Below are 11,319 nucleotides of genomic sequence, written 5' to 3'. Positions count from 1 at the left end.
TGACTGAATAATGATCAAAGCTAAGGCAACTTAGGTCATGAATATGCATGGACGGCTGCCTTTCATCCAGCATAATGCTTTTACTGAGCAGAGAAGAACTCACATTTGGAGTATCCCCAACAGAATATCATAGAGAAAAAGGTATAATTTCAAATTAAGTCATGAAAGAGAACTCGGATGTCATGGGGTGGAATGGCCATTGCAGACAAAAAAAAAAAAAGCCTATTTTTTATGTCATAGTGTTGTCTATTAAAAAATATATATGTAACTTTATATTTAAAGTACAATTAGTATATGTTTGTAAATATATTCAGGTAAAATGAAATTTTTACTTAAAATATCTCTAAGAATTTGAAATCATGAAACAATACACTGAGCTTATAGACTATTAAAATATTCTTATTTAAATTAGCATGGGCTTTGCCAGAATTTACATATTGGTGGTCCCAGGCCTGTCTTTACCCCAGGGTAAGTTTTTCATTGGCCAGCACAATTTTGAATTTTTTGAATTAGTTCCCAATATTTAAAATAGCGAGTTTTTATATAAAAACCCGAGTTTTCATTCTCTCTCAAATAGTAAGTTCTGACATGGCAGCACCTGGCAAGGATGGGGTGGTAGATGCCAATTACAAGGTGTGTCCTTTCCAGCTTGCCACAGTTCCTTTTTTGTTGTCTCTAGATTTTTAAAATTGAGGTGAAATTCACATGGTACAAAATTACCATTGCAAAGTGAACAGTTTAGTGGCATAGGATACATTCCCAAGGTTTTGCAACCACCACCACCTCTGTCTAGTTCCAAAACTTTTCACTCCAAGAGAAAACTCTGTTGCAATTAAGCAGTTACTCCCCATTCTCTGTTCCCCCAGCTCCTGGCAACCATCAATTTTTCTGTCTCCTTATTATATATATATATATATATATATATATATATATATATATATACACACACATATTATTGATTTCAGAGAGGAAGGGAGCAGGAGAGAGAGAGAGAGAGAGAGAGAGAGAGAGAGAGAGAGAGAGAGAGAGAGAGAAACATTAATGATGGAAGAGAATCATTGATGCTCTGCCACCTGCACATCCCACACTGGGGATCGAGCCCACAACCCGGGCATGTGCCCTGACCAGGAATTGAACCATGACCTCCTAATCCATAAGTCAATGCTCAACCACTGAGCCACACCAGCTGGGCTGTCTCTTTGATTTTACTTATTCTGGATGTTTTATATAAATGGGATCATACAAAATATGGCCTTTTATGTCTGGCTTCTTTCACTTAGCATAATGTTTTCAAGATTGATTAATGTCATAGCATTTGTCAGTACTTCTTTCCTTTTTATGGCTGAATAATATTCCATTTTATGGATATGCCACATTTTATTTATGTAGTCATAAATTATGTGGACAGGTTCTTTCATTTGATTGTGCTGCTATGAGCATTCATGTACAAGGTTTTGTTTGCATGAATACCATATTTTTTATATTTTCTGTGGACATTATGGTTGTTTCAGCCACAGTTCTTATACTGCCTCCCACCCTGGCCTGCATTACTCACTTGCTTTCTCATCCTGCCCTTATTAGCTTTTGTGTTTTCATTTTCTGGTCTGTGTAATGGGGTTGGGCATATCCATTTCCCTTCCACTTCTGCGCTTTCTTTCAGCACAGAACTTGAACTAATTAATGAAAAATTTTCTTCATTTTTCTAAAAATGTACCTCTGTGCTAAATTTCCTTGGTCTTTTTTCTTTCAATTTTGGTCATTCTCCAACAACTATTGATTGTGGCTGGGGGTTGTTTTTATTTTCTTCTACTTTTGGCATTAAAATACTGAACAGTTTGAGAAGATCTAAAAGGGGGCTTTGCCCCTTTTATAGTAAGCAGGGACTTTAAATATGCATGTGGGTTTAATTATAGTTGGCATCGCTGAACTCGGAGGCAAAATATGCATAGCAGAGGTGTCATGTGTTCCTGGCAGTCCCAGAATATGATCGCTCAGAGGCGTAGTCACTCTGGCTTTCTTTAATCTGCCCCAGGGTCTGTCTTACCTCCCTGCTCCTGCCCCTGCACTCCTGGGAAGGCTCCCCCCTCCCACTCCCACTTCCATCCCTGTCAGTGGCCCCTCTGATTTCCCCTTATTTGCCATTTAATCATTCACTCTAAGTAATTTGACTTATCTTCTTTATGGTTCTATATTGCTGCCCTAACTAGGTTATGAAGCCCCGCTGAACAAAATGTAGTTGTTTATTTTTTATATGCTTCAGTGCAGAGCATATGTAATAAGTGTGCAATCAGTATTTAAACTAGTGGCTCACCAAACCAAAAAACAAAACAAAAAACCAACCCTTAAGTAGACTTAACTTCTCAGGATTATTCAGTTGAGCAAGTTTGAAAGTGTTTACATTTTTTAGTAATACTTTATTAAGTTATGGCAACTAAATTTTTTTCAGTCAAATCAAAGTATTAGTATAAGTTGGTGATTTCTAAAATGTGTGTTGCAAACCACCTGCATCAGAACTGGCTGAAAATGGAGATTCTTGAACCTCACCCCTGAATCTATACACTAACACAGTCTGGTGGTGGAGAGTACAAGGCTCTCGTCGAGTCTTCATAACCTAAATTTTGAGAACCACGGGGATTGAGAAGTCAATACCTTCATTTGGAGTAACTCAGGGAGATTGGAATTCAACTTAGGTTGGTATATGGGGACAATAAACAATGAAATTGTGTATATACAGAATGATAATTTCAGTGTGATATTTGGGAAGTTCATTATTTTTGACATGAGACTACAAATGAATGTTACTGATGCTGTATAGTTTTAAGGGCATGGAATTTAAATTCTAGGAGTTTCACAAACCCCAACCTGATAATGATTGAGGTGAAACAATATAAAATCATGCCCGGCCAGTGTGGTTCAGTGGTTGACCATCGCCCTATGAAACAGGAAGTCACCATTTGTTTCCTAGTCAGGGCACATGCCTGAGTGGCGGGTTCTGTCACCAGTAGGGGGCGTGCAGGAGGCAGCTGGTCGATGATTCTCTTTCATTGATGTTTCTATCTCTCTCCCTCTCTCTTTCTCTCTCTGAAATCAATAAAAAAATAAATTAAAAAAACACAATAAAATCATTGCAAAATAGCACTGTATATCAAGTTACTCCTAGGGCATAATTAGATAATGAAATGCTACTCTGTCTTTCAGAATCTGGAAATGCAGTTGAAAAGCAATTATTGAATGACACCCTCCAAGTTATAGTGTTTACTGATATTTTTAAAAACCTGGTGTCATTTATTGCTATTGTGAGGAAGTTCTGGAACATGTTGAACAGAGGCTTTTCAAGGTATTACACTCAGATAATGCAGACGTTATCTGTGTCCCCGGAGTTAAATAAACAAGCCATTAATAAGTAATCCAGCAGTATAATGAACGATCACCAAACAAAAGTGACACAGGACATTGCTTACTGGTAGAAAAGTAATTAAAATGAATCAAATCTGTTAAATTTATATACTAGAAGGGAATAATTACAAGCAATCGAGCAAGGGCTTTCTGTTAGAAAAATCAAGAGTTTTCTAGCTGTGTTTTTTTTACCTGCATTATCACATTTTCCTCCCTCTTGACCTTTTGACATTTTGCACTTAAACATACTACTTTATGTAGGCCCTGATTCAGTGTGGAGCAAAGATTTATTCACTTATTCTGCAAAGATGCTTGTTATGTATTTTCTTGTGGGGTTACATTTAATTCTTCTGTGTAGATTGATAATTCACCATTAGGTTAGGCAGAAGCCAATAAGATGGAGCTGCATTTATATAGAACTCAATAGGTGCCGAGGACTCGGCTGAGCGCTTTGTCACACCCTCTCATCTAACCCTGACTAGAGTCAGCTTGTGCGAAGAGGAAAATGGGGGTATAGAGGCAGTGCCCTATTTAAGATCATCCAATAAGTGTTTTTTTTAAAAAATAAACTTTTATTTTTATTTTATTTTTTAAAATATATTTTATTGATTTTTTACAGAGAGGAAGGGAGAGAGATAGAGGGTTAGAAACATCGATGAGAGAGAAACATTGATCAGCTGCCTCCTGCACATCTCCTACTGGGGATGTGCCCGCAAACCAGGTACATGTCCTTGACCGGAATCGAACCTGGGACCTTTCAGTCCGCAGGCTGACGCTCTATCCACTGAGCCAAACCTGTTTCGGCCAATAAGTGTTTTTTAAATAATATTTTTTAATTGATTTCAGAGAGGGGAAGGGGGAGAGAGAGAATCATTGATTGGCTGCCTCCTCCACACCCCCTATTGGGTTAAGCCAAAAACCTGGGCATGTGCCCTGATTGGGAATCGACCCATGAACCAGGAGGTCACGGGTTGATTCCCAATCAGGGAATCAACCCGTGACCTCCTGGTTCATGGGTCGACGCTCAACCACTGAACCACACCAGCCAGGCCCAGTATGTTTTTTTCTTACTTCATATATCGTGTAGCCCAATTGGCACTAGAAAGACAGGCTTTTCCACTCCCAAATCTAATTTTCTCTCTCACTTAATGGAAGATAATAAGCCACAAACATTGCAGGCTAAAAAAGGGAAATGTCTACTTAGGCTGGCAAATGAAGTCTTAACTCGTTAGAACTGAAAGCAGAGCTGGGACAAGTTCAAGGTCGAGACTCTGGGCTGTATTTCTGGTTCTTTGAGTCAAACGGCATGAGCTCGTTATTTTGTTTCCATTTCCACTCCTAAGGACTGGATAGACCCAGGATCAAATGTAAATAAAAACACATTTCAAAATCAAATAAATGATTTTTGGATTATCTGGGTCATTGGTCCTCTCCACTAACGTGTATAATCAAGAGCTGATGATACCACATGTGATAAGCAGTCCTTTGATGAAAGATTTGATGCTTAATTCCTTGTAGGAGTTTAGATTTTGTTTTTACAAGTTTTAGTTTTGACATGCCTGTTTTTGAAGAATGCCCTGTTCAGTCCTCTGAATTATAGAATGTCATTTGAAATACTTAGCTATTTAAGAAAAGGAAGACAAAGTCATGTTTCAGGAAAAAAAGAAAAAGAATCCCACTGGGAGTAACAACTTATGCCAGGCCGGCAAACATAAGTATTAACTATGGCTGTTGAAATAACAAGTTAGCAATCACAAACTCGACTCCCACCAAAACACAGCCGTCACTCTCTCCCTGGCCCCCACTCTACTCTCTTACATACAGCTTTTAGAATGCACTTGTCAGGCCCGTTGTTAAATTCCCATTTGTATGCTGACCATGAGGACTGTTTTGGCTTCCAAGTTGGTCAAGTTGAACTGCTTTGAAGCTAGTAATCTGCTGAATTAGCGGACCTCTTTTATGGTATTCCAGAACAAACAGACCCCTTTTTAAAAATCCCCACTGTTGTTATTTCAGGTGGTTTGGGACTGTTATTCTTACATAAAGATGTTAGGGTTCTTCCAAGAGAGGTTCAAAGAGAAATTTAGAAATAAAATGTTAAACAGATTAAACAGACCTTTAGTGTGATGATCATGTCACTGGGTAGAAGACATTGGTTGTCACTTTATTGTGAGGCCAGTCACATTTTTTTTTTTTTCTTAACTTGCCTAGGAAGTCTCAAGGTAGCCTTTAGTTTCATTACTAGGAGAAACATCAGAGTCACATTTATGGGTGCTTGCTCTGTCAACCCTGGGAAGTAGGCACTGTCATTATCCCCATTTTATAGGTGAGGCAATTGAGACCAACATGGGTGAAGAGCACTCTTGCCTCAGGTAAGAATGAAGCGTTATTTGATGGAGGAGGCAGTGTAGCATCAGGCGGAGCCTGGGCTTCAAAGACATGTGGAAATAGGTTCACATTCAAGCTGTGATGCTTAGTTGCTGAGTAATTTTGAGCACATTTCTTAGCGTCTGAATCTCAAAGTCCTCATTTGTAAAATGGGATTATGATTTCCACTCAAAGGGTGATTTTGAGTATTATTTTAAATAATAGTAAATAGCTCTAGCCAGTTTTGTTCAGTTGATAGAGTGTCAGTCAATGAACTGAAGAGATCCAGGTTCAATTCTGGCCAAGGGTACATACCTCATTTGCAGGCATGATCCTGGCCTCAAGTGTAGGAGGCAAACCAATTGATGTGTCTCTCTCACATCAATGTTTCTCTGTCTTTCTGTCTCTCCCCCCCGTCCCTTTCACTCTCTCTAAAAATCAATGGGAAAATATCCTCGGGTGAGTATTAACAAAAACAATTTTTTAATAATAGTAAATAATAATAATTGACATTTATGGAGTGCTTACTGTGTACCAGACATTATTCTCAGCACTATATTCATTTAGTCTTTACAACAATTCCATTATGTGGGTGCTTTCATTATCTCCATTTTTTATTCTCAAGATAACATTAGTGTAGAGAAGCTAACTTGCTAGTTAAGAGTAGAACTGGGTTTCAAAGTATCTAGCATAACTCCTGAAAAATAATAGGCATTGATAATAATTATATTATTGGTATCTAGGGAAAGGGAAATGTTTGAAATATATCAGAATAATAGTAATTCTTCCCTTTCTCGTGATGACTTTACTAATAAATATTGGAGGACAAGAGTATAAAAGAATACCAGGTTCTTGGGGCCCATTTAGGGTGATGTAAGCCTTTGCATTGGAGTGAAATAAAAAAGGAATAATTTAACTTTTAGCAAATTTGATTTCAACCTTGATGCATGATATTCATTAAAATAGTTGCTGCTACTTTTGGGGGCCAGTCAAATGGGTGTACCTAGGCAAAGTATGAAGAGTCATAGACAATTATATCTAGACATGTATCCACAGGTTTGTGTGTAACCAGATTTTGTTGTCACTGAAATGAACTTAGTGAGAATCCTAAAATTATATTTGGGGCTGTTTTTCTTTTGCACATTTATTATCTATCTATTTTTTTTTTTTTAACTATGAATGGTTGCCATGTGAGTTTACTTTTAAAATATAGTCAGGCACGACCGGCATGGCTCAGTGGTTGAGTGTGTTGACTTATGAACCCGGAGGTCATGGTTTGATTCCTGGTCAGGCACATACCCAGGTTGCAGCCTCGATCCCCAGTGTGGGGTGTGCAGGAGGCAGCCAATCAATGGTTCACTCTCATCATTGATGTTTCTATCTCTCTCATCATCTCACTTCCTCTCTGGAAAAACATATATATACACACACACACACACATACTCTAGAGGCCTGGTGCACTAAATTTGTGCATGGGTAGGGCCCCTAGGCCTGGCCGGCAATCAGGGCCAATCTGTGGGTGGGGTGACCAGCAGGGTGATTGGGAGCTATATATATATATAGTCAGTCCATTAAGCCCCATAATCTCTTGTCCTCTCTTGTATCCCCAACCCTATTCATGGCCCTAACACACACTCACACATGCGCACCCCAGAGTTAGACAAAGTATAGCTTTTAAAACTCCGTCATTAAGCATAAAAAGACCAAGGAATGTGTGGAACCGGTATGCTGGAGCCAAAAGGGTTTATCACATTGTAAAAAAGAATCTTTGGCATTAATGGGGAAACCAGAACCAATTGTCAAGCATAATTGCCGCACAAACATGTGCAGTACGTGTGAAGCTATGATCATTCCTTTAATCTCTTATACCAGAGAAAACCGAGACAATGTGTCTGTTGTTTAAACTCCCAAGCACACTCCTCCTAGGCCCTGCTAAAACATTGCTTTGTTCATACACACATCTATAGAAAATGCAAGGAAATGCCCAAGCTCAACTTCTTGCAAATATGGATTGATCTCTTAAAGGAGAGTCAGAGTTTTGGCTCCTCATGCAGGTTAAAAAAAGGCTGGTCACACAGCTTCAAAGTTCATTTCCTTGAGTTCTTGATATCTCAAGATTATATCCAGGAGGTGTCGACAAGTTCTTCATTTGGGGTTCTTAGAGCCCTAGGGGGTCAGTAGATACCCTTCAGGGTGGTCCACGGTGCTCTGATGTTGCAGGGGAAAATGTGTAGGTATGGGCCCGTCATTCTCATCCAATTCTCCAAGGGAGCCCCAAAGTCAAGGAGCACTCTGTAAATCCCTTGAACATGCTTCACGAGTGCTTTCCATGAGAACATTCATGGGTTGCTCTACGTCAGTGATGGCGAACCTTTTGAGCTTGGCGTGTCAGCATTTTGAAAAACCCTAACTTAACTCTGGTGCCGGGTCACATATAGAATTTTTTTGATATTTGCAACCATAGTAAAACAAAGACTTATATTTTTGATATTTATTTTATATATTTAAATGTCATTTAACAAAGAAAAATCAACCAGAAAAATGAGTTCACGTGTCACCTCTGACACGCGTGTCATAGGTTCGCCATCACTGCTCTACGTAATTGTCACAGAGCATGAGGCAGGACAACACAGGGGACCTGGCCTCCATTCCCGCTCCCGTACCGCCAGCCACGTGCAAGTGTCAGCCTCATCTAACCTCAGCTTACTTCTCTGTTGAATGGGGTAAAGGATACTTTTCCTTCCTACTGTTTTCGTGTTAAATGAGCAGATGTATGTGAAAATGCTGTAGAATCTCAAGGTGCTATCTAGAAGCTAGAGGCTTTGGAAAATGTTTACTGTGTGTACCTGTCACCGGTGATACGTTCTTGGTCACTAGAGGGAGCTTTAGGATTCAGGGGAAAGATAAGCCGGTGATGTCCCTCCTTGAAAGCTGGAGGCCTCTATGAGGAATTCTTCAAAAAATGTTTGCTTTTTATAAATATCCACTTAGAGTATTCTTTCTTTTAAAAAAAAATCACATGAAAGTCTTTAAAAGCAAGTATGAACACAGTTCCTTGTGGCACAGGTTTTTCCACCCGTTAACCAATAGGATCCATCCTTCTGACGTTCTTGGTGGTAAACTCAGTTTGTGGGAAATCCTAGTATTTAGAATCCATTTAAAAGCAAAAAAAAAAAAGACACCAACTTTCCAGAAGGCCTTAGAAAGAAAGTACTTTTCCATTAGCAAAAGTGGCTTGTTGTAAATTTTATGACACATGGCGATGATTGTTTGAGGCTTTGCAGGATGGGGAAGTCCATTGTCTAACCTTGGCATGCACTTGGAACTCTTACTTTGGATTTCCTGATGGCACTCTCGCAGTTCTTAATTGCTGTGCCTTTCTCACGTTAGGGCGAGAGCGAGAGGAATCTCTTACTCATTGAAAAGAGCTCAGCTGTTGCACCAGACACTCAGAATGGGGTGAAGTAGGAGGGATGAGGGAGTGAAAGTCCCCAGCTTCGCACGTTAGGGAGTCAGAATTTCGCGGACTCGCTAGGTGTTTAGGACCTCCTGCTGACCACTACCCCGTCCTCCTACCCACACATGTGTACCCCTGGTCAGATGGTCTTGAGGTTACCAGAATCAGGCCCCAGATCATGAAAGCCAAAGTTTTGCAGGAGCACAAAACTCTTAGATTTATTTGATTTCCAATCCAAGTTTAGTTGGAGAAGGTGAGGTCTTGATATTTCTCTTCTTTGGGGCATTCCGGTTGTATTTCATTCTTGCAGCAAAAACAGATGCTTGCAGAAAACAGTGACCGCCACTTTTTCACATGTATTTGCAGGGAGCCAGGCAAACACTTCACTGCTAATAGCCATGAACAAAACCCGCCAATGACATGGCCAAGCACTGTTCTGCCAAATTCTCTTGATTCTAAGATATGCTCCCACAAACCCTTCCTCCTCAGATTTACTTTTAAAAAATGGGGGCATGTCTGTGACTTATTTAAAGGTGTGCCCCCCCCCCCTCCTTGAAAAGCTGCTATAAGATCTGTGGCGTTTCCTGTCTCAATCAGTGGCCTTTTTGAATGGAGGAAGGACTCTGGGAAATACTTCAGTTTGGTTTTGTGCATGTCTCATGCCTGGATGCCCCCCAAGTTGCCCTGTTGCCACATTCACGGGCTCATCGAAGCCCCTGGCGTCTGGGAAGTGGCCCTGGCTTCCCAGGCAGGGATTTCTCTGCTGAATGAGAAGCTGCCGGTTCTACAGGATGGAGCCCCGCTAGGCTCATTTATTGCCGTTTACGAGAACCAGCTGCCTTTCCTTGTCCGGACACTTGTTGAAGGCTTCCCTCTCCTTTCCCCTGAAGTCTAATAACGAACCGAGACTAATCAGCTGATTTGGGTCAAAACACGCGGGAGGCTCTGGCGGCCCCGGGTAAGCCTGGCTGGTCCCTGTGCGCAGTAGGAAATTTTCTAAAACAATACAAACACTTGACGGAGGATCCCAGGAATGATGACAATCACAGTAATTTTCTCTGTTTTGCTTTCCAGAGGCTGCTGTTTCTGGTGAAGGTCAGAAGGTGAACAACGGAATCCCGGTTCCTTGGTTTAGGACTCAAATGTTTAGGTACCTACAATCGCTGGGATCTTGTTACAATGCAGATTCGGATTCTGCAGATCCGGGAGTGGGGTTGGGACGGGTGGGGGTGGGGATGGGAGGAGCTGGTGATGCCTTTAAGGCTGGGTTTTTGGACCACACCAGTAGCAAGACCCTAGTCAATTTTTATCTCTCTTTCCTGTTTCCAGCTGATGCATACATAGTTGGTGGGACAAAGAATGCCTTTTCTAATCTGATCCTCAGACACTGTCAGAAACGAACGAATAAATAAGAATTTCAAGCCCCTGGGAAATTATGAGGTTGCAGATTTTAGCTTCTGAATTAACAATTAACTTTGGTATGCCATAACTTTGAGTTCTAATTTCCTGAAAAACAGAATATTGAGAGTAAATCTATAGCGTGTACAAATGCAGAGAGCAGAATTCAAGCAGATCTGATTTTTTGTATGAGATGGGAAAGCAACTGTTTGTTTGTGGTTATTAAAAAATATTTCTTTTTATTGATTTCAGAGAGGAAGGGTGAGGGGTGCACACGGGGTTCAAAGTTGGTAACCCGGGCATGTGCCCTGACCAGGAATTGAACTGTGACCTCCTGGTTCATAGGTTGACGCTCAGTCACTGAGCCATGCTAACCAGGTTTGAGGTTTTTTGTTTGTTTGTTTGTTTTTAATGGCAAGCATTATGCGCTGTACTGCATTTGAGTAGGAACCTGGTGGGACTGCTTTAGAGTTTGTGTACCAATTCCTCCAGCTCTAAATCGTCTCTATACTCAGTGCCAGGAATTCAGCCTAATGACTGCTTCTACAAAGGGTTGAATTTTGTTCAGGTGTGAATAAACTTCTGGTTTTTTCTTGAATATTCTCAGGAGAGCTGCTTTTTGGAATTGCCATACTGAGTTTTTTAGACCTTTCCCTTGGCTCATTGTAAGTTGCTTTGGATTGCTATTATTTCCACAATTT

The 11,319-nt window shown here is 40.4% G+C and overlaps 1 long non-coding RNA gene across 1 annotated transcript; it reads left to right on the top strand.

Moving 5' to 3' along the window:
* On the top strand, positions 1-10,704 carry LOC118663576. The gene is made up of 3 exons (XR_004970088.1): positions 1-141; positions 10,295-10,370; positions 10,550-10,704. It is a non-coding gene; the product is annotated as an uncharacterized LOC118663576 (long non-coding RNA).
* Positions 10,705-11,319: the final 615 nt, after the last annotated feature.

Source organism: Myotis myotis, unplaced genomic scaffold (assembly GCF_014108235.1).
Source record: "Myotis myotis isolate mMyoMyo1 unplaced genomic scaffold, mMyoMyo1.p scaffold_m19_p_10, whole genome shotgun sequence".
In the NCBI taxonomy this organism is placed as follows: domain Eukaryota; kingdom Metazoa; phylum Chordata; class Mammalia; order Chiroptera; family Vespertilionidae; genus Myotis; species Myotis myotis.
This window is presented reverse-complemented; position numbering and strand designations above follow the sequence as displayed.